This window comes from Rhinatrema bivittatum, chromosome 8 (genome assembly GCF_901001135.1).
Source record: "Rhinatrema bivittatum chromosome 8, aRhiBiv1.1, whole genome shotgun sequence".
Classification (NCBI taxonomy): domain Eukaryota; kingdom Metazoa; phylum Chordata; class Amphibia; order Gymnophiona; family Rhinatrematidae; genus Rhinatrema; species Rhinatrema bivittatum.
The window spans coordinates 216,977,304-216,996,210 of record NC_042622.1 but is presented as its reverse complement, the minus strand read 5'-3'; positions in this window follow the sequence as shown (position 1 = coordinate 216,996,210).

The window sequence follows — 18,907 nt, the reverse complement described above, 5'->3', positions numbered from 1 at the left end:
AGAGAGAGAGAGAGAGAGAGAGAGAGAGAGAGAGAGAGAGAGAGAGAGAGAGAGAGAGAGAGAGACTTACTATAGTGCCTATGCCCTAGACAGGTATTTGAATCCGTATGGGAGGGCCACCTACTAACTCGGGGTGGGGATTAGGTATGAGCGTCGGGGGTTGGGGGCCACTTTCGCATTGCACATGAGACCTATGGACAGAACAGTGGTCTCTAGTGCAGATTTGCTGGCCGTCGGAGTGAGGACGCTCACTCCAAGAAGTGGTTTGGGCAACGTTCTCTCTACCTAGCTTGATGGACACTCTACCTGGGCAACAACATGCTAGGTGGAGAGAATGTTGCCCAAATCTCCTCTTGGAGTGAGCGTCCTCACTCCGACGGCCAGCAAATCTGCACTAGAGACCACTGTTCTGTCCATAGGTCTCATGTGCAATGCGAAAGTGGCCCCCAACCCCCGACGCTCATACCTAATCCCCACCCCGAGTTAGTAGGTGGCCCTCCCATAGGGATTCAAATACCTGTCTAGGGCATAGGCACTATAGTAAGTCTCTCTCTCTCTCTCTCTCTCTCTCTCTCTCTCTCTCTCTCTCTCTCTCTCTCTCTCTCTCTCTCTCTCTCTCTCTCTCTCTCTCTCTCTCCTGAAACAGGCTGTCCGGAACTATCGTGGATGGCAATAATCCCCCGTAGTGCAGGCCCTAGGACTCTTCACCTTGGAGAAAAGACGTCTGAAGGGAGATATGATAGAGGTCTATAAAATAATGAGTGGAATGGAACAAGTAAACATTAATCAGTTGTTTACTCTTTTGAAAAGTACAAAGACCAGGAGACATACAATGAATTTATTGGGTAATACATTCAAAATTAATAAGAGAAAATATTTTTTTACTCAAAGCATAAATAAGCTCTGGAATTCATTGCCAGAGAATGTGGCAAAAGCTATTAATATAGCTGCGTTTAAAAAGTGGACAAGTCCCTGGAGGAAAAGTCCATTAACAATTATTAAGGGATTTGCAGAAATTCACTGCTTATTCTTGGGATAAGCAGCTTGGAATCTGTCTACCCCTTGGGATCCTGCCAGGTACTCGTGGCCTGGCTTGGAAACAGGATACTGGGATTGATGGACCCTTGGTCTGACCCAGTATGGCAAACCTTATGCTCACTCCAGAACTCCCCAGTGCCTTGCAGAAGCCTGGGATGGAAGCATTCCAGAGCAGTGGTTCTCAACCCAGTCTTCAGGACACACTTAGCCAGTCTGGTTTTCAGGATACCTGCAATGAATATGTATGAGGTAGGTTTGCATACATGTAATGCAGGCCGATACAGTAATCTAGGTGTTAAGAAACTGTGCACTGGCTTTCAGTACACATTGTTAAGGTCCAGATTATTATTTTGTTTAAATCCCAATGCAGTAAACTGTTTTAAATGTGCCACATGCTAACTTCATGGAGTGCCCCCTAGTCTTTTTATTATCCGAAAGAGTAAATAACTGATTCACATTTACCTGTTCTAGACCTCTCATGATTTTAAACACCTCTATCATATTTCCCCCTTAGCCATCTCTTCTCCAAGCTGAACAGCCCTAACCTCTTTAGTCTTTCCTCATAGGGGAGCTGTTCCATTCCCTTTATCATTTTGGTTGCCCTTCTCTGTACCTTCTCCATCGCAATTATATCTTTTTTGAGATGCGGCGACCAGAATTGTACACAGTATTCAAGGTGCGGTCTCACCATGGAGCGATACAGAGGCATTATGACATTTTCCGTTTTATTCACCATTCCCTTTCTAATAATTCCCAACATTCTGTTTGCTTTTTTTGACTGCCACAGCACACTGAACCAACGATTTCAATGTGTTATCCACTATGACGCCTAGATCTCTTTCTTGGGTTGTAGCACGTAATATGGAACCTAACATTGTGTAACTATGACATGGGTTATTTTTCCCTATATGCATCACCTTGCACTTATCCACATTAAATTTCATTTGCCATTTGGATGCCGAATTTTCCAGTCTCACAAGGTCTTCCTGCAATTTACCACAATCTGCTTGTGATTTAACTACTCTGAATAATTTTGCATCATCTGCAAATTTGATTATCTCACTCGTCGTATTTCTTTCCAGATCATTTATAAATATATTGAAAAGCTCGGGTCCCAATACAGATCCCTGAGGCACTCCACTGCCCACTCCCATCCACTGAGAAAATTGTCCATTTAATCCTACTCTGTTTCCTGTCTTTTTTAGCCAGTTTGTAATCCACGAAAGGACATCGCCACCTATCCCATGACTTTTTGCTTTTCCTAGAAGCCTCTCATGAGGAACTTTGTCAAACGCCTTCTGAAAATCCAAGTACACTACAAACGCCTTATTCCAAGTACACTACAAACGCCTTCTGAAAATCCAAGTACACTACATCTACCGTTTCACCTTTATCCACATGTTTATTAACTCCTTCAAAATCTCCTTCAAGCAGATTTGTGAGGCAAGACTTGCCCTGGGTAAAGCCATGCTGACTTTGTTCCATTAAACCAAGTCTTTCTATATGTTCTGTGATTTTGATGTTTAGAACACTTTCCACTATTTTTCCTGGCACTGAAGTCAGGCTAACTGGGTACTTTTTTTGGGGTACTTGCCAGGTTCTTATGGCCTGGATTGGCCACTGTTGGAAACAGGATGATGGGCTTGATGGACCCTTGGTCTGACCCAGTATGACATGCTCTTATGCTCTTATGGTCTGTAGTTACCAGGATCGCAGCTGGAGCCCTTTTTAAATATTGGGGTTACATTAGCCATTCACCAGTCTTCAGGTACAATGGATGATTTTAGTGATAGGGTACAAATTTTTACTAAAAATCAATAATTTCATTTTTTAGTTCCTTCAGAACTCTGGGGTGTATACCATCTGGTCCAGGTGATTTACTACTCTTCAGTTTGTCAATTAGGCCTACCACATCATCTAGGTTCACTGTGATTTGGTTCAGTCCATCTGAATCATTACCCATGAAAACCTTCTCCGGTATGGGTATCTCCCCAACATCCTCTTCATTAAATACTGAAGCAAAGAAATCATTTAATCTTTCCACGATGGCCTTATCTTCTCTAAGTGCCCCTTTAATCCCTCGATCATCTAACGGTCCAACTGACTCCCTCTCAAGCTTTCTGCTTCGGAAATATTTTAAAATGGTTTTACTGAGAGTTTTTGCCTCTACGGCCAACTTCTTTTCAAATTCTCTCTTAGCCTGTCTTATCAATGTCTTATATTTAACTTGCCAATGTTTATGCTTTATCCTATTTTCTTCTGTTGGATCCTTCTTCCAATTTTTGAATGAAGATCTTTTGGCTAAAATAGCTTCTTTCACTCCCCTTTTAATCATGCTGGTAATCGTTTTGCCTTCCTTCCACCTTTCTTAATGTGTGGAATACATCTGGACTGTGCTTCTAGGATGGTATTTTTTAACAATGACTAGGCTTCTTGCATACTTTTTACCTTTGTAGCTGCTCCTTTCAGTTTTTTTCTATTTTTCTCATTTTATCAAAGTTTCCCTTTTAAAAGTTTAGCACGAGAGCCGTGGATTTGCTTACTGTCCCCCTTCCAGTCATTAATTCAAATTTGATCATATTATGATCACTATTGCTAAGCATCCCCACCACCGTTACCTCTCTCACCAAATCCTGTGCTCCACTGAGAATTAGATTTAAATTGCTCCCTCTCTCGTCGGTTCCTGAACCATTTTGCTCCATAAAACTGTCATTTATTCCATCCAGGAACTTTATCTCTCTAGCATGTCCCGATGATACATTTACCCAGTCAATATTGGGGTAATTGAAATCTAGCTTTAAATCAAGGGCGAGTCTAAACAGTTACCCACACTAGTAAACTGTAACAAAAAAATGAAAACAGAACACTTAATTTTCTTCCGTATCTTCCAATGGGCTTTCATGCATCTTCAAAGTTCTTACCATTTCTTTAACTGCATGGTATAAAATATTTTTGATTTGCAGTTTATCATCATAATATATCATTCTATATACTCTATGGATCGGGGATACAAAATATTAAAAATTCTAAGAGGACTAAGGATTTTATAGAAATAAACAAAAAAACAACAATCTTTTCTAAAAAAATATTTTTGAATGAGATTAATAAAAGTAATTTTTGTGAAGGTGAATGATTAGAAGACCGGTTGGTTTCTTTTGAAACATACAATGTCAGACTTGCTGACATCTTCACCTAGGCTTTTGTAGAATATATTCTATGGTTCCCATTTTTTTGTTACAGGTAACTGAAATCTCCCATTATTACCGTACTACCAATTTGGTTAGCTTCCCTAATTTCTCTTAGCATTTCACTATCCATCTTACCATCTTGACCAGGTGGACTGTAGTATACTCCCATCACGATAGTCTTCCCCAACACGCAAGGGATTTCTACCCATAAAGATTTGATGGTGCATTTAGTCCCATGCAGGATCTTTATCCTGTTGGACTCTATGCCATCCCGGACATAAAGCGCTACACCACCTCCCGGGTGCTCCTTTCTGTCATTGCGATATAATTTGTACCCCTTCCACCATGTCTCTGAGATGCCAATTAAGTCTATGTCATCATTCGCTGCTATACACTCTAATTCTCCCATCTTACTTCTTAGACTTCTGGCATTAGCATACAGACATTTCAAAGTGTGTTTTTTGTTTGTATTAACTTTTTGCTTTTTAATTGATAGGGATAAGTTAGAATTTTTTAGCTCAGGTGAGTTTTTAGTTACAGGCACTTAGACTACTTTTCTTATTATTGGAACCTCACTGTTGGGATGCCCTAATTCTAATGCATCATTAGTATCCTTTGAAGATACCTCCCTCCGAACCATGCGCTGCTGAGCGACTGTCGGCTTTCCCCTTTGTTCTAGTTTAAAAGCTGCTCTAGCTCCTTTTTAAAGGTTAGCGCCAGCAGTCTGGTTCCACCCTGGTTAAGGTGGAGCCCATCCCTTCGGAAGAGACTCCCCCTTCCCCAAAAGGTTCCCCATTTCCTTACAAAACTGAATCCCTCTTCTTTGCACCATCGTCTCATCCACACATTGAGACTCCGGAGCTCTGCCTGCCTCTGGGGACCTGCGTGTGGAACAGGGAACATTTCAGAGAATGCTACCCTGGAGGTTCTGGATTTAAGCTTTCTACCTAAGAGCCTAAATTTGGCTTCCAGAACCTCCCTCCCACAGTTTCCTATGTTGTTAGTGCTCACATGTACCACGACAGCCATCTCCTCCCCAGCACTGTCTAAAATCCTATCTAGGTGACGCGTGAGGTCCGCCACTTTCGCACCAGGTAGGCATGTTACCAGGCGATCCTCACGCCCACCAGCCACCCAGCTGTCTACATTCCTAATAATCGAATCACCAACTAGGACGGCCGACCTAACCCTTCCCTCCTGGGCAGTAGGCCTTGGGGAGATATCCTCGGTGTGAAAGGACAATGCACCACCTGGAGAGCAGGTCTGTACTACAGGATCCTTTCCTGCTGCACCAGGTTGATGCTCTCCGATTATGAGACCTTCTTCCTCCTGCTATGATAACATGTGTTTTGTGGATCCTTGGGTGCTGTGGAGATGACTACGCCCACGGGGAGGAGCCCCGTGAGGAGCCACAGCACTGGGCTAAACTCGTACACACAAAACACAGGACAGTGCTTTATTGTACAGCTTGAAGATCTCCACCAGAGGTGGCAGTAGTGAGGCAGTCTATGGTTGTATTCTCAGGGACCTCGGCAGAGGGAGCCCTTCTCTCTTTGATGACATCAGGAGGTTCCGCAGCAGGTCTCCCAGCGAGGAAATACTGTGGATGAGATTAGACTGAGAGAGGGCTCACTAGATGTTGCTGTTGGTATGCGATTCCACCAGGTATGTTGTAGAATGTACAGGCACCGAGGCAGGGAGAGCAGGCCCTCGAGGAGCGAGTACCTGTTCCCTGTAAGGCACCTGAAATAAAGCAGAGGGCCCCCGAGGAGCGGGTACCCAGGTTAGCGATTACCCCGAAGGGCAGAAAGAGAGCTTCCTGTGGCAGCATGGAAGTGGCAGAGTAGCGTAGACAGGAACGGATTCGAGTCCTTGCTAACTCTGGGAACTAGCAAATGAATGAAGGTAATATACCCGGATGGCATGACGTCAGCATAAGGGAACGCCCTCAAGGTTCACGCCAAGGGTGGTACAAAGACGTGGGTTGCACAGGCGCACTCTAGTAGATACCTGGTAGGAGCAATGGTGGGAGGCTGCACCATAGCCGTTCTGGGGACGCCAGAGAGGTTGGCTTGACGACGCTGTGATAGCCATCTTTCCCAGGTAAGCGGGAGGAGCCATGAATAAGGTGAGGCAAACGGGGCGAAGCCGTCGAGGACCGATGGACGCAACACCTCCAAGGCAGCACCAGGGCTGCCAGTCTGAAGTTGGGACTTGGCTACTATGTCCCTGAAGGTCTCATCTATATACCTCTCTGTCTGCCTCAGCTCCTCCAGGTCTGCCACTCTAGCCTCCAGAGATCGGACTCATTCTCTGAGAGCCAGGAGCTCTTTGCATCGCATGCACATGTACAACTTCTCACCGGTGGGTAAAAAATCATACATGTGACACTCGATGCAAAAGACTGGGAAACCCACCTCTTGCTGCTGGACTGATGCCTTCATCTCAAATTTGTTCAGTTCCTACTTAAGTTTTAGGTTGCTATGGGAGTAGGACTGTGACTAGTTAATATCCTTTAAATGTATTAGTGAATTCACTATATGACTGGTAGTGGCCTACAGGGGAATGATCAAACTCTTAATAAGGTTTTGGGGTTTTTTTTGTGTGAAAGTGGCACCTGCCTATAAATTAAAGGATGAGCTAGGGGTGGGAGGGTTGGGAAATACAAACAGTCTAACTTCAGTTAGTCTCTTGATTAACAAAAGAGATGGATTTGTATATATTGGAGACCCAGGACATGCAAATCTATCTCAAACCAAAGATGATTTTTTGATATAATTCCTGGATGAAGTGATGCCCCTGTAGAAGAATTTCATCTTTATATAAAGGCTCTCGCATCTGCATATGTGGCCAATCGTACACCATTTACAAAGACCTGGAGGTGTTTTTTGAAAGTCTACAACTGCTGGCGTCCCACAGTTGGCAGAGAGGGCATTAATTTCATTTCACAGAAGTCTTGAAGACTGGCACTACTGCTCCCAAGTTTCAACATGTGCTAACTTAACCCCTTCTTGTATCTGTTACTGTGTCCAATATTTGTGCACATACCTTTCTGTGTAATTAACAGCATGACAAACTGCTGATACTGAGGGCATTCTCAACATACTTGGAAAGATGACAAGGACTTTCTCAAGAAAATATATAAAGGATGGTTGCACTATTTCAATTCAAAACTAAAGTTACATTTCAAAATTAAAAGACTTCATAAATTGACAATTTGTGGACTTAAAACATTTTTTAATTTGTATATTGTTTATAAACTAAACTAACAATATGAATGTTTTTTTATTTAAAATGTTGACTTTTTTTCCGGTCAGAGGTGTGAATCTTTATGCAAACTATGCAAATTTGCCCCAGAATCTTGAAAAATCTGTCACAGGAAACTGGGAGTTCTGCCCTTGAGCTCGGGCTTATGCAAATCACCGGGGTGCACACGAAGTGCTGCCACGCCAAGCTTCTGCAAAAAACTAGAGCAGGGGTAGGCAACTCTGGTCCCGGAGTGCCACAAACAAGTCTGCTTTTCAGGATATCCATAGAGAATATGTATGAGGTATATTTGCATGTGCTGCCTCCATTATCTGCAAATATATATATATTTATTTATTTATTTTTATATCTTTATATCTTTTATATTTTTATATCTTTATATCTTTTATATTTTTATATCTCATGCATATTCATAGTGGACATCCTGAAAGCCACACCTGGTTGTGGCACTCCAGGAGCAGAGCCGTCTACCCCTGCACTCGAGCGCTCTGCAGTGCTGCTATCCCAGGCTTCTACAAGGCACTGGAGTGCTCTGCCAGCAACTATTATTAGCAGCTGCTTCTTTTAATTGCTGTTGAGCTGAAGTGAGTATGAATCATGCTTTCTGTCTTTAGCCAAATGTGTGAGTTTTCAGCAAGGCACAAAGCAAAGCCTGCAAAGCAATCTGGCAATCCTTTCTGTATGGGAAACCTGCCCTCCGTGCCACCCTCACGAAAATTCCCCTTTTGTGTTACAGTTCTGTTATAACAATAACCTCCATTTATAGCTTGTCCTGCAACCAAGGTGTCTCTGTAAAGAGTGCGTGCAGGTGGTGGTGCACAGGGACTTTGAAGAAAAGACAGATAAGAAGGTCAACAGCAAATAAAATAATATACCAGTCTGTCCCTTCAGAAAGACACAGGCACAAATCAAGTTAGGAGTAAACTGAATTTAGATACTGAAGGGAATTCTTTAAAAAAAATAAAAGCACTGACGTAGTAACCTAGAAACATAGTAATGATGGCAGAAAAGAACCAAAATGGTCCATCCAGTCAGCCCAGCAAGCTTCTTACGGTAGTATCTGCCGCGCTGGGCAGGTTACCCCCTGTTTCTCTTTTACTATTGTTTAATGTAACGCCTTACCGGCGACAGTTTTGCTATATGGAAACCGACTTGATTTGATATGTATATCGAGAATGTCGGTATATAAAAACCATAAATAAATAAATAAATAAATAAATACTGTGTTATGAGCCTTCTTGAAAATTAGACAGTGCTTTGCTTATGGACGGCCGTAGAAGCAGTCCTGTGCTTTCCCCCTCCTGTCTGTGTATCAGTACCTCTGGCCGTAAAAGTCAGGGACCTCGTTGATTTCATCTGACTCCATTACCTCTTTCCACCCCCACCCCCACAAGCCCGCCATCAAAGTGGAGCGTGATGTTGCAGTTACGTCAAAGGAATCAAGTAAACCCATGCCTTATGTTAAGGGTAGTAACTGCCAGTCCGAGCAGGTTATCCCATGTTTATCAGTTTCCCAGACCATAAATGTTGGGGCCTTCGTTGGTTGTTGTCTGAATCCAATTCCCTTTTTCCCTCTGCCGTTGGAGCGGAGAGCGATGTTACAGTTGCATCAAAGCATCAAGGCTTATTGGTTAAGGGTAGTGATCTCCAAGCCTTCTGCTAAGGGTAGTAACCGCAGCCCCAGCAACTTACCCCCATGCACTCTTTTTCTCTTCATTTACATCCTCCAGCCTTTAGGGATCCACAATGTTTATCCCATGCCCCTTTGAAATCTTTGACTGTTGTCGTCTTCACCACCTCCTCCGGCAAGGCATTCCAGGCCTCCACCTGACATTGGTTCTGAGTCATGCCCCTTACAGTTTCATATCATGACCCCTACTGATTTCTTTCCACCGGAAAATGCTTGAAATTCATGCATCATTAAAATCTTTCAGGTATCTGAATCTGAAGGTTTGTATCATATCTCCCTTGCACCTCCTCACTGCAACAACTCAGCAGCATTGGGAGGTTCTTAAGAAAGAGCTAAAAACAGGAATAGTAGGAGGTGCTGTGGGATAGTTATTTGAGTGCACTGGTAGAACGCCCTGTGTCAGATTAAGGGATATGGAGAAAGGAAGTACCTGAATATCAGGAGGTCTTGAAAGGCAGGACTGAATTGTATCAGCAGAGTTCTGTGTGTGCTTCTCAGTACTAGAAAACAGGGGGGGGGGGGGGGGTATTCAGGGCAGGATGAGGGAAACTGGTAGAGGGGTGTGTGTGTATTGGAGCTGGGGGGGTGTCAGAGTTCTGGAATACCACAATGTGCTTCAAGGTCAATGTTTCCTCTAATTTTTTTGTGGGCCGAGTGTGCAAAACATTTCTTGTGTGCAATATAGGTGTACACATTTGTGAGCCATGTTACTTATTTATTTATTTATTTATTTATTTATTTAAGGGTTTTTTATATACCGAGGCACGTTTGCAAAACATCACTTCGGTTCACAATGTAACATAACTTAGCAACAGGCTTTACAATAATAACATTTTTTAACAGGGAGAGGGTTAACAAGGGCAGGAGTATGGAATGAGGTGCCTTGGTAGAGCTGGGAATGGGAAATTTGCCCAGTATATACACTTACTTTAAGTCATTCTGAGAACTTTTTACTTTACTATTGCATTGCATCCCTCCAACATGTAAAAAGACCTTTAAAAAATGTCCCATTGTCTGTTTAATGGTGCATTGACTGAAATAATAATAAAAAAACAAACTTTCTTAAATGTGTTTTAAATCTGCTTTTAGTTTCATGGGATGCTCCCTAGTTCTTGTATTATCTGAAAGGGTAACTAACCATTCCCTGTTTACCTGTTCCACCCACTGACAATTTTATAATCCTCTGTCATATCCACTCCCAGTCATTTCCTCTCCAGTTTAGTCTTTTTTCATAAGGGAGCCACTTCATCCCCTTTATCTCTCTATCTTGTCTACTTTACCTGTATATTTTTTGAGATGAAACAACCAGAACTTCACACATTGTATATAGAAACATAAAAATATGATGACAGAAAAAGACTATACAGCGTATCCAGTCTGCCCATCCACACACACTGCTCAGCTCCGCAATCCCCACCACTCCCTCAGAGAGATCCCCTGTGCACGTCCCATGCAGATACTGTCCTTCACCATTTCCACTGGGAGGTGCTTCTATGCATTCACCATGCTTTAAGGTGAATTTTAAAACCCATGGGCCAGATTTTAAAACTTATGCGCGGGCATAGATTTGTTTGCGCAACCCGGCGCGAACAAATCTACGCCCGATTTTATAACATGCGCGTGCTGCCACGCGCATGTTATAAAATCCAGGGTCGGCGCATACAAGGGGGTGCACACGTGAACCTTGTGCGCGCTGAGCCCGAGGGGAGCCCCGATGGCTTTCCCCGTTCCCTCCAAGGCCGCTCCGAAATCGGAGCGGCCTTGGAGGGAACTTTTTCTCCGCCCCCCCCCCCGCCACCTTCCCCTCCCTTCCCCTATCTAACCCACCCCCCAGCCCTAACTAAATCCCCCCCCACACCTTTGTTGAAAAAGTTATGCCTGCCCGAGGCAGGCGTAACTTGCGCACACCGGCGCGCCATGCCCCGGCACAGGCCACTGAGCACTCGACACCACCCCCGGACAGCCGCCACGCCCCGTCCACGCCCCCGGACCACAGCCACGCCCCGTCCACGCCCCGGACCATCCCCGATCCGCCGCCACACCCCTGGACCGCCCCTTTTTGCAAGCCCCGGGACACACGCGCGTCCCGGGGCTTGTGCTCGCCGCCGAGCCTATGCAAAATAGCCTCGGCGCGCGCAGGGGCAAATTTTCTCGGGTTACGCACATATGTTGCACGTGTAGCCTTTGAAAATCTGCCCCCCAGTGTGCACATTAATTAGAGGATGTGCGAATACATTGGGCTTGCGCATGCCGGCCATATTTTAAAAAGCACCCGGATACGCACGTAAATGCCGTGGCGTGCATATCTCAAAACTTTTCTAAAAGGGGAGGGGTGTGGGTGTGGGATGGGTGGGGCATGGGCGGGTTGTGGCCGGGCCAAGATATGTGCATGTAAATACTTTACACGCCCCAGTGCGGGTGCTAAGGTCCCCTACCATGTAACTTTACTTCTGCTATGGATGACTTGTAAGTTATAAAATAAAAGGATCGAGCCATTTCTGAGGGGTTTTAAAGGGTCTTCGGTAACTGGGGAGAGTGTAGGCTATCAAACTGGGATGGGGATTGGAGGACCCAGCTGTTAACTGGGTGAACTGGGAATGGCATGGGCATGCACTCCTTTTAAAATCCCCTGATTCACGCAGCAGAAGCGAGATTAGTGCACCTATGCATGAGCCCACATAGAATTCAGCGTACGTGTGTGTGCGGTGAGGCTATTTTATAACATGCACGCATGCAAGTTAGAAAATAGCTGTGTCCCTGAACATGGCCGACATACAGGCACAAATGTGCACCCATGCACCGGTTTCAAAGTTTCCATCCTTCTGTAAATAAATACTTCCTTAGATTAGTCCTGAGTCTACTCCCTTTCACCCTCATGTCATTACTCCTCAGTCTGGTGTCTCCTTTCCTTTCAGGCCGATACAGTAAGGTGCGGTAGAAAGAGGTGCGTTAGTGCCGGGCGCACCCGCGTTTGCCGCACGCACAGTTCGGATCACATACCGCTCGATACTGTATTTAAATGGCATGCAAATGCAAGCCGCGTCCAATGTGCGTCTTGCATTTGCATGCCTTGTACCTGTCATTTCAAATGACATTTGAAATGACAGGTACAAGGAAGTGGATACAGGAGAAGGGCTGACTGACCCCCTAACTGACCCCCTAACTCCCCCCAAACTTTCCGCCAGCCCCCGCTCACCTGCCCTGGCCGCGTCCATCTCCCGCGCTGACAGCTCCGGAGCAGCCCCAGCCAGCCCCGCTTCACTGCCTGACCCCCTAACTCCCCGGGACAAGACTGAAGTGAATCGGGCAAACTTTCCGCCAGCCCCTGCTCACCTGCCCTGGCCACCTCTCCCGCGCTGACAGCTCCGGAGCAGCCCCAGTCCTCTCTCCCCTCCTCCCGGGGACAGCCGGCGGCGAGAGCAGCTTCAGCAGCCCGGGACAGATCGGGCGCTCCCCATGGCTCCCTAATCTCTAAAAGGTAATGAGTGCACGCCGTGACCTTGGATGTCCAGCCGGGTGCTCAAGTCACGGCGTGCGACGTCCGAGGTCACGGCGTGCACTCATTACCTTTTAGAGATTAGGGAGCCATGGGGAGCGCCCGATCCGTCCCGGGCTGTTGAAGCCGCTCTCGCCGCCGGCTGTCCCCGGGAGGAGGTGAGAGAGGACTGGGGCTGCTCCGGAGCTGTCAGCGCGGGAGATCGGCACCCATGGACGCGGTCAGGGCAGGTGAGCGGGGGCTGGCGGAAAGTTTGCCCGATTCACTTCGGTCTTGTCCCGGGGAGTGAGGGGGTCAGGCAGTGAAGCGGGGCTGGCTGGGGCTGCTCCGTGGCCCGTGAAATTTCATCTCGGCTTGCCTGACGCTCCACACTAACGCAGGGGTAAGGGTAGGCGGTAAATTTGCAGGTTAAATGCGCGGCAAAACTGCAGGTTTAAAAAGCGATAATCGGGGAACCCGTTACTGTATGGGAGGGAATAGCTAATCCGATCGTTTACATCTCATATACATGCCGCGGGCGGAAAGGGTTACCCGTTGATTTAAAGAGGCGGTAAGGATGGGTTAAAAGGGATAGTGAATCGCAGGTTGGAATAACGCGGCAAAATTGTGAGTAGAAAGCGGGTTAGAAGCAGGGTAACCGCGGCCGCACTTTACTGTATTGGCCTGTGTTGAAAGAGACCCCACCTCCTGTACATTGATACCTCTGAGGTGTTTAAATGTCTCTATCTTATCTCCCCCCTCTCACCTTTTGTGTACGGTATACATGTTTAGATTTTTAAGTTTGTCTCCATATGCCTTACAGTATAGATCTCCGACTATTTTAGTAGCCACTCTCTGCACTGACTCCATCCTGTTTATATCCTTGTGAAGGTCCAGAATTGTACACAGTATTCCAAGGGGGGTCTCACCAGGGGCTTATACAGGAGCAATAGCAGCATATTTTTTCTGCTGACCATTTCTCTTTCTCTGCACCCAAACAACTTTCTGGCTTTTATGTCACCTTATCCCCCTGTTTGGCCACCTTGAGATCATCAGATACGATCACCCCCAGATCTCACTCTTGTTTTGCGCAGAGAAGATTTTCACCCCCTTGAATGTATTGCTCCCTTGTGTTTTGCATCCTAAATGCATAAACCCTGCATTTTTTAGGATTACATTTTAGCTGCCATTCTAGACCATTCCTCAAGCTTTGCTAGATTCTTCCTCATGTTTTCCCACACCTTCTTGGCTGTCTACCCTGATGCAGATTTCGATATCAACCACATAATGACCTTTCCTGATAGTCCTTCCACAATATCACTTACGAAAATGTTGAAAAGAGCCGGTCCAAGGACCAATTCCTATGCCACACCACTAGTAACACCCATTTCCATGGAGCGAGTTACATGTAACACCACTGCTTATGGAATTGTATTGGTTGCTTGTAGAGTACAGAATCTTTTTTTAAATTTTGACATTGAAATGAAAGTGGTTCATGGAGGTTTCCACAGTACTTGGCCACACCTCTGCCTCCTTACCAGCCACGAATAACTTTACAATCTCTTCATCTGGAATTATTAGTAATCCCTGTGCCAACTGTGGCTAAAGTGGAGCTTACACGTTCAACTGCTTTTAGTTATTGTGCACCTGCTCTTTGGAACTCGCTCATGTTGGATTTATGGCAGGAAAGGGACTATATAAGAAGAATTGGGAAAGTTGGCTGTTAGTAAGGCCTTTTATGAATATTTGTATTGTGGGATTTTTATCATTGGGTTTTAGGTTATTAGAATTTGGAAGAATGTTATATGTATATATATTTTTTTTTGTGAGTCCAAAACTTCTATTTTGGCTTCACAATTAGAAACTTGTTTTTCAATAGCCAAAATTCGGTGTTTAATGTTCAAAGATATATATAGTTAACAAGGAAATAGAGGCTTCAAGGGAGACCATGGCATTCCACACTGCATCCAGTGTAATTACAGCAGGTTTAAGCAACACTGATTTCGCAATCAGGTTATTCTGTGCCCCACCACCAAAACTCTGTACAGTGTCCCCCTCGGCCGGTGTTGAGGCCCGAATCACCGCTCCAGGAGCACCCACAAAAGCGGGGCCTTCCACACCGGCAGGATCCAAGTCTGCCGAGGCGGCAGGACAGGGTCCCCCAATCTCTTCCGCAGCTATCCTCTCTGGCACTGGGATTCCCGGACTTACCCCGGGGGGGAACTGACAAGAGTTCTGAATGTTCCAATTGTGCCTGGTTAGAGGGAGAAGGAGTAGCTAGCGCTCTGGGGCTTAAAGAAGTTTCCTTGGCCAGCAGAGTTGACTTCCACTCCTCATCAAATCCCGCAGCAGCCATCACAGCCAAAGTAGAAGTCGGCATTGTAGTAAAAAACCCTTCAATCCATGGCTGGTGAAGATCCGACGAAGGAAAATTATTAAAAATCTCCCTTATTTTAGCCTTACGCTTTGTATGTGTTGCACTCGTCGGTCGCAGACGGCTGCAACCTCTCATGCTCACCTCTTTTTTCCCTGCACCTTCAATCATTGGGAGAATGGGGGCCTCCGCCAACCAATGCCGACTTCCCCGGCGTCCCCGGGACAGTGTGGACGCTGCGGACTGCCATCTTACTTCCAGCATCACCTAGGCGCGCGCGCACAGGGCCTCCTTATGAGTACATCATGGCGGGAACCTCGGGGGCGCCCCTCCCGATGACGTTAACGCCGCTAGTGTACTTATACTGATTGGCCCATTGCTAAGACGAGTTAGCAAGGAGTTCTCTCTCTTGTTAAATCCGCTCTAACTTGGATCTTCTGTTCCAGACTCTCCTCCTGGCATTCGGATGCTCTGAGCACCCGCTCCTTGGGGGGGTGTTTATCCCATGCCCTCGTCTTTGCTATCCACTCCTCGGAGGGCCCTCCTGCCTGGGACTTCCTGACCTGCTCCTCGGGTATCTCTGCTGGGACTTCCTTGTGTGAGTACCTTCGCCAGCTTCTATCTATGTACTGAAGATTCCATGGTGTACCCCATCCTCAGGCCACTACCGTTCTTCAGCCTGTCTACTCTACTCTATCTGTGCCTCAGGATATTACACCATCCATCCAAGGTCTACGGCTTGGCTCCTGTATCACTGACCTCTGCCTCCTTGGCATCTTTAGTACAGTTTCCTTGGCATACCCTGCGCTGCGGGCCACTACCGGATCTGCACTCAGCCTGCAGGAATCCCCGGTGTACCCCGCAATGCGGGTCACTACCAGACCTTCGGATCTACATCATCATCCTGACTACTATATTTGCTCTAAGACTGTGTTTATTACATTTCCTGCTCCTCGGGTTATGTACTATATTCTCTCCTTAATAAAGTCTCTCTCACAGCTGTGTCCTACGTTGCTGAGACCATGCCCATTGATGGTGAGGCTCACGGGGCTCCTCCCTGTGGGCAGAGACATCTCTCACCTCGGCCCGGGATTCACAAATTCATCAAAACCATAACAGTATGTGGCATGGTAAGAAAAGGTAATACGAAGACAAACCAGTGGTAAAAGTCCAAAGCGGGACAGGGCTCCTCACACAGCGGCCATCTTGGTCTCCGAGAATTTTATATGTTGATGTAAACTGTATGTAATTTTTTTTTTTACTGGAAACCACTTTGATATTAATTTGAGATTGAGGTATATAAAGAATCTGAATAGACTAAACTAAACATTTACCACTACCCTTTGTCACATCCCACTCAACCAGTTTCTAACCCAATCAGTCACTATATCAAAGATGCTCATTATTTATAAGTCGTCTATGTCGAATGGTGACAAAGGCCTTACTGAAATCCAAGTACACTATTTCTAACATGCTCCCTGATCCAATTCTCTGGTCACCCCGTCAAAAAAAAAATTGATCAAATTTATCTGTGAAGAGATCAAACTCGATTGTATGATTTGATTTGGGGCCCATATTAGAACTTTTATAACTCTCTGTGACTTGGTTGTCATTATAATGCCTGCTGTTATGTGCCGACTGAGGTTAAATAAAAACTTACAAATTTGTCTGAGAGAAATAATAGAGGTATTACACTATTCCTTTCTGAATAATTCTTAACACTTTATTTGCTTTTTTTTTTGTAATCTGAGATTTTGAATGAGGAAGTGCATCAATACATTCAATGCCAATAACATAACATAATATATATATATAGATAGATAGATAGTTATACACATAATACCATTCAAACAGTGCACAGACCAGTGTGCCCCAATTACCTATCTCCATTATTGGTATAACTATAAAGGCATCTTAATTGTGGCATCCCTCCATCCCTGTTTAAACTCCTTCCTTTCTACATCATCCTCTAATCTGATTCTTTCCTCTCACAGCCTTTCCTAGGCTATTCCTCAAAATTAGGCATAATTAATAAATTATTGCTATTTGCTTTTGTGACTGCTGCTGCACACTGGGTGGAGGATTTCAATTTATTGTCCACAAAGACTCCAAGGTCTTTTTTCATCATCATCATCATCTTTATTTATGACACACTTTTCCAGCTGGGGAGTTCAAGGTGTTACAAAATCGGACTGTTCTATACAGTGCAACCCAATACACTGTGCAACTACAGGAGCACTTAATAAATATGGGTTACAGTGTGGCACAGTGTGATTAAGTACAACACAGCTGCTGATTGGGGTCAACATAACACAGTATAATGATTAAAGGCATCATAGGGTTTCTGAGTGGTATCTTCTAATACAGAATCCAGCATTGTGTATGTGTAGCTATGATTAACATTTTTTTCTAATGTGCAGGAACTATGTATTCTGCTTATGTCATGTGGGAATGCCTTTTTTTAGAGAGATGCTCTTTGAATTTCTCATTTGGCTGATTCAAGCTGTTTTATAATTGTCCTTTTTAATTGTTTATTTAACTTGATAGCAGCACAGTTAGCTGCATCTTCCATTCAGAGACTATCTCCATAGTTATACACTGAGACTAGCCGGCTTCAGCCCTCCTTGAGCAGTTCATCCTCTTATCTGCATAGAACAATTGTTAAAATAAGACCAATATTTTAGTCCAGATTTTATTGTAAATATCGTTTCCCATTAAGAGTGAAAGCTAATGTATCAATTAATGTGACTTCAAACACCTGTTTTCTCCAGCACTGAACATTAGAAGTCTCCTTCCATACAGACCAATGGTATACCTCTGGATCTTCGTTTTTAGATTTTTTTGAAATTTTTGCCCAGAATGTATCAATGTTTATTGCAACAAAAACAAATTATATTTATCTGAAAAAATGGTGAGTCTTTTTTTCATTGATTTTTCCTGGTTTTTTGCTCTTGATGCAATAAACATTGATAAATTCCTAGGGGAAAAAAAATAAAATAAAAACTGAAAACGATAGTCCCTGGGTATTTCTCATTGTATGGATGAAATGATTACTAAGCCTCATATCTCTTGCAGATATGTTTGCATCCTGCGGTAATCCCAGTGAACAAATGATGGCTGTTATGGTCCTTATCCTTTTGATGATATTAATCTCCTCGGATTGACTAAAATAGTCCATTCTAGCATTCCATTCTACCTTGAACACAGGGATTAAACACATAGAAAAGGTTCAGAATGGATCCTGAAAGTGTATGCAATGGTTACTACACTATGAGGCTAGCTGCGTCTCTCTCTGTATCCCACTGGCGCAGTCATCCCCCACCTGACCCACGGAGTACGCCAGACCGGTCAGTAGTGCCTGTTTGCAAGCACTTGTTCTGATGAGCTCAGCACATTTCCCTTCTCCTAATTTTAGCCCGGGACCCTAAATCGGCCGAAGCCCTGGGGGAAGGACCGCTGGCGTTGGGTTTGCAATCCAACGGCGTCAGTCTCTGCCTCCTTCTGCCCCCACTTCCAGAAAAAGACGGCGCGTGGTTATCAGTCCCTTTTTGTAAGGCGGTAATGCAGAAATCCGTCAGATGGTCCCTGCTACAATGACAGCCTGAAAGGCGCTCGAGGTTCACAATCACGACACCATTTTGCGGGGCTGCTCCGTAGTCGCGTTGCCGAGGCAGGGTTATCAATGCCGCTATTTATGGCTTTTTGTCATAATGTTTATCGCCACGCGAAAGGAGTTGCCCCCACACCGCCAGGCAGCTCTGAAAGCAGCCGGGGCGAGCTGATCCCGGCGCTCCCCAGAAGCACTGCTGCCACCTTCCGAAATCTACCTCCCCCCCAGCCCCCCCCCAATAAAGGCTAATGCCCAGGGTCCTCAT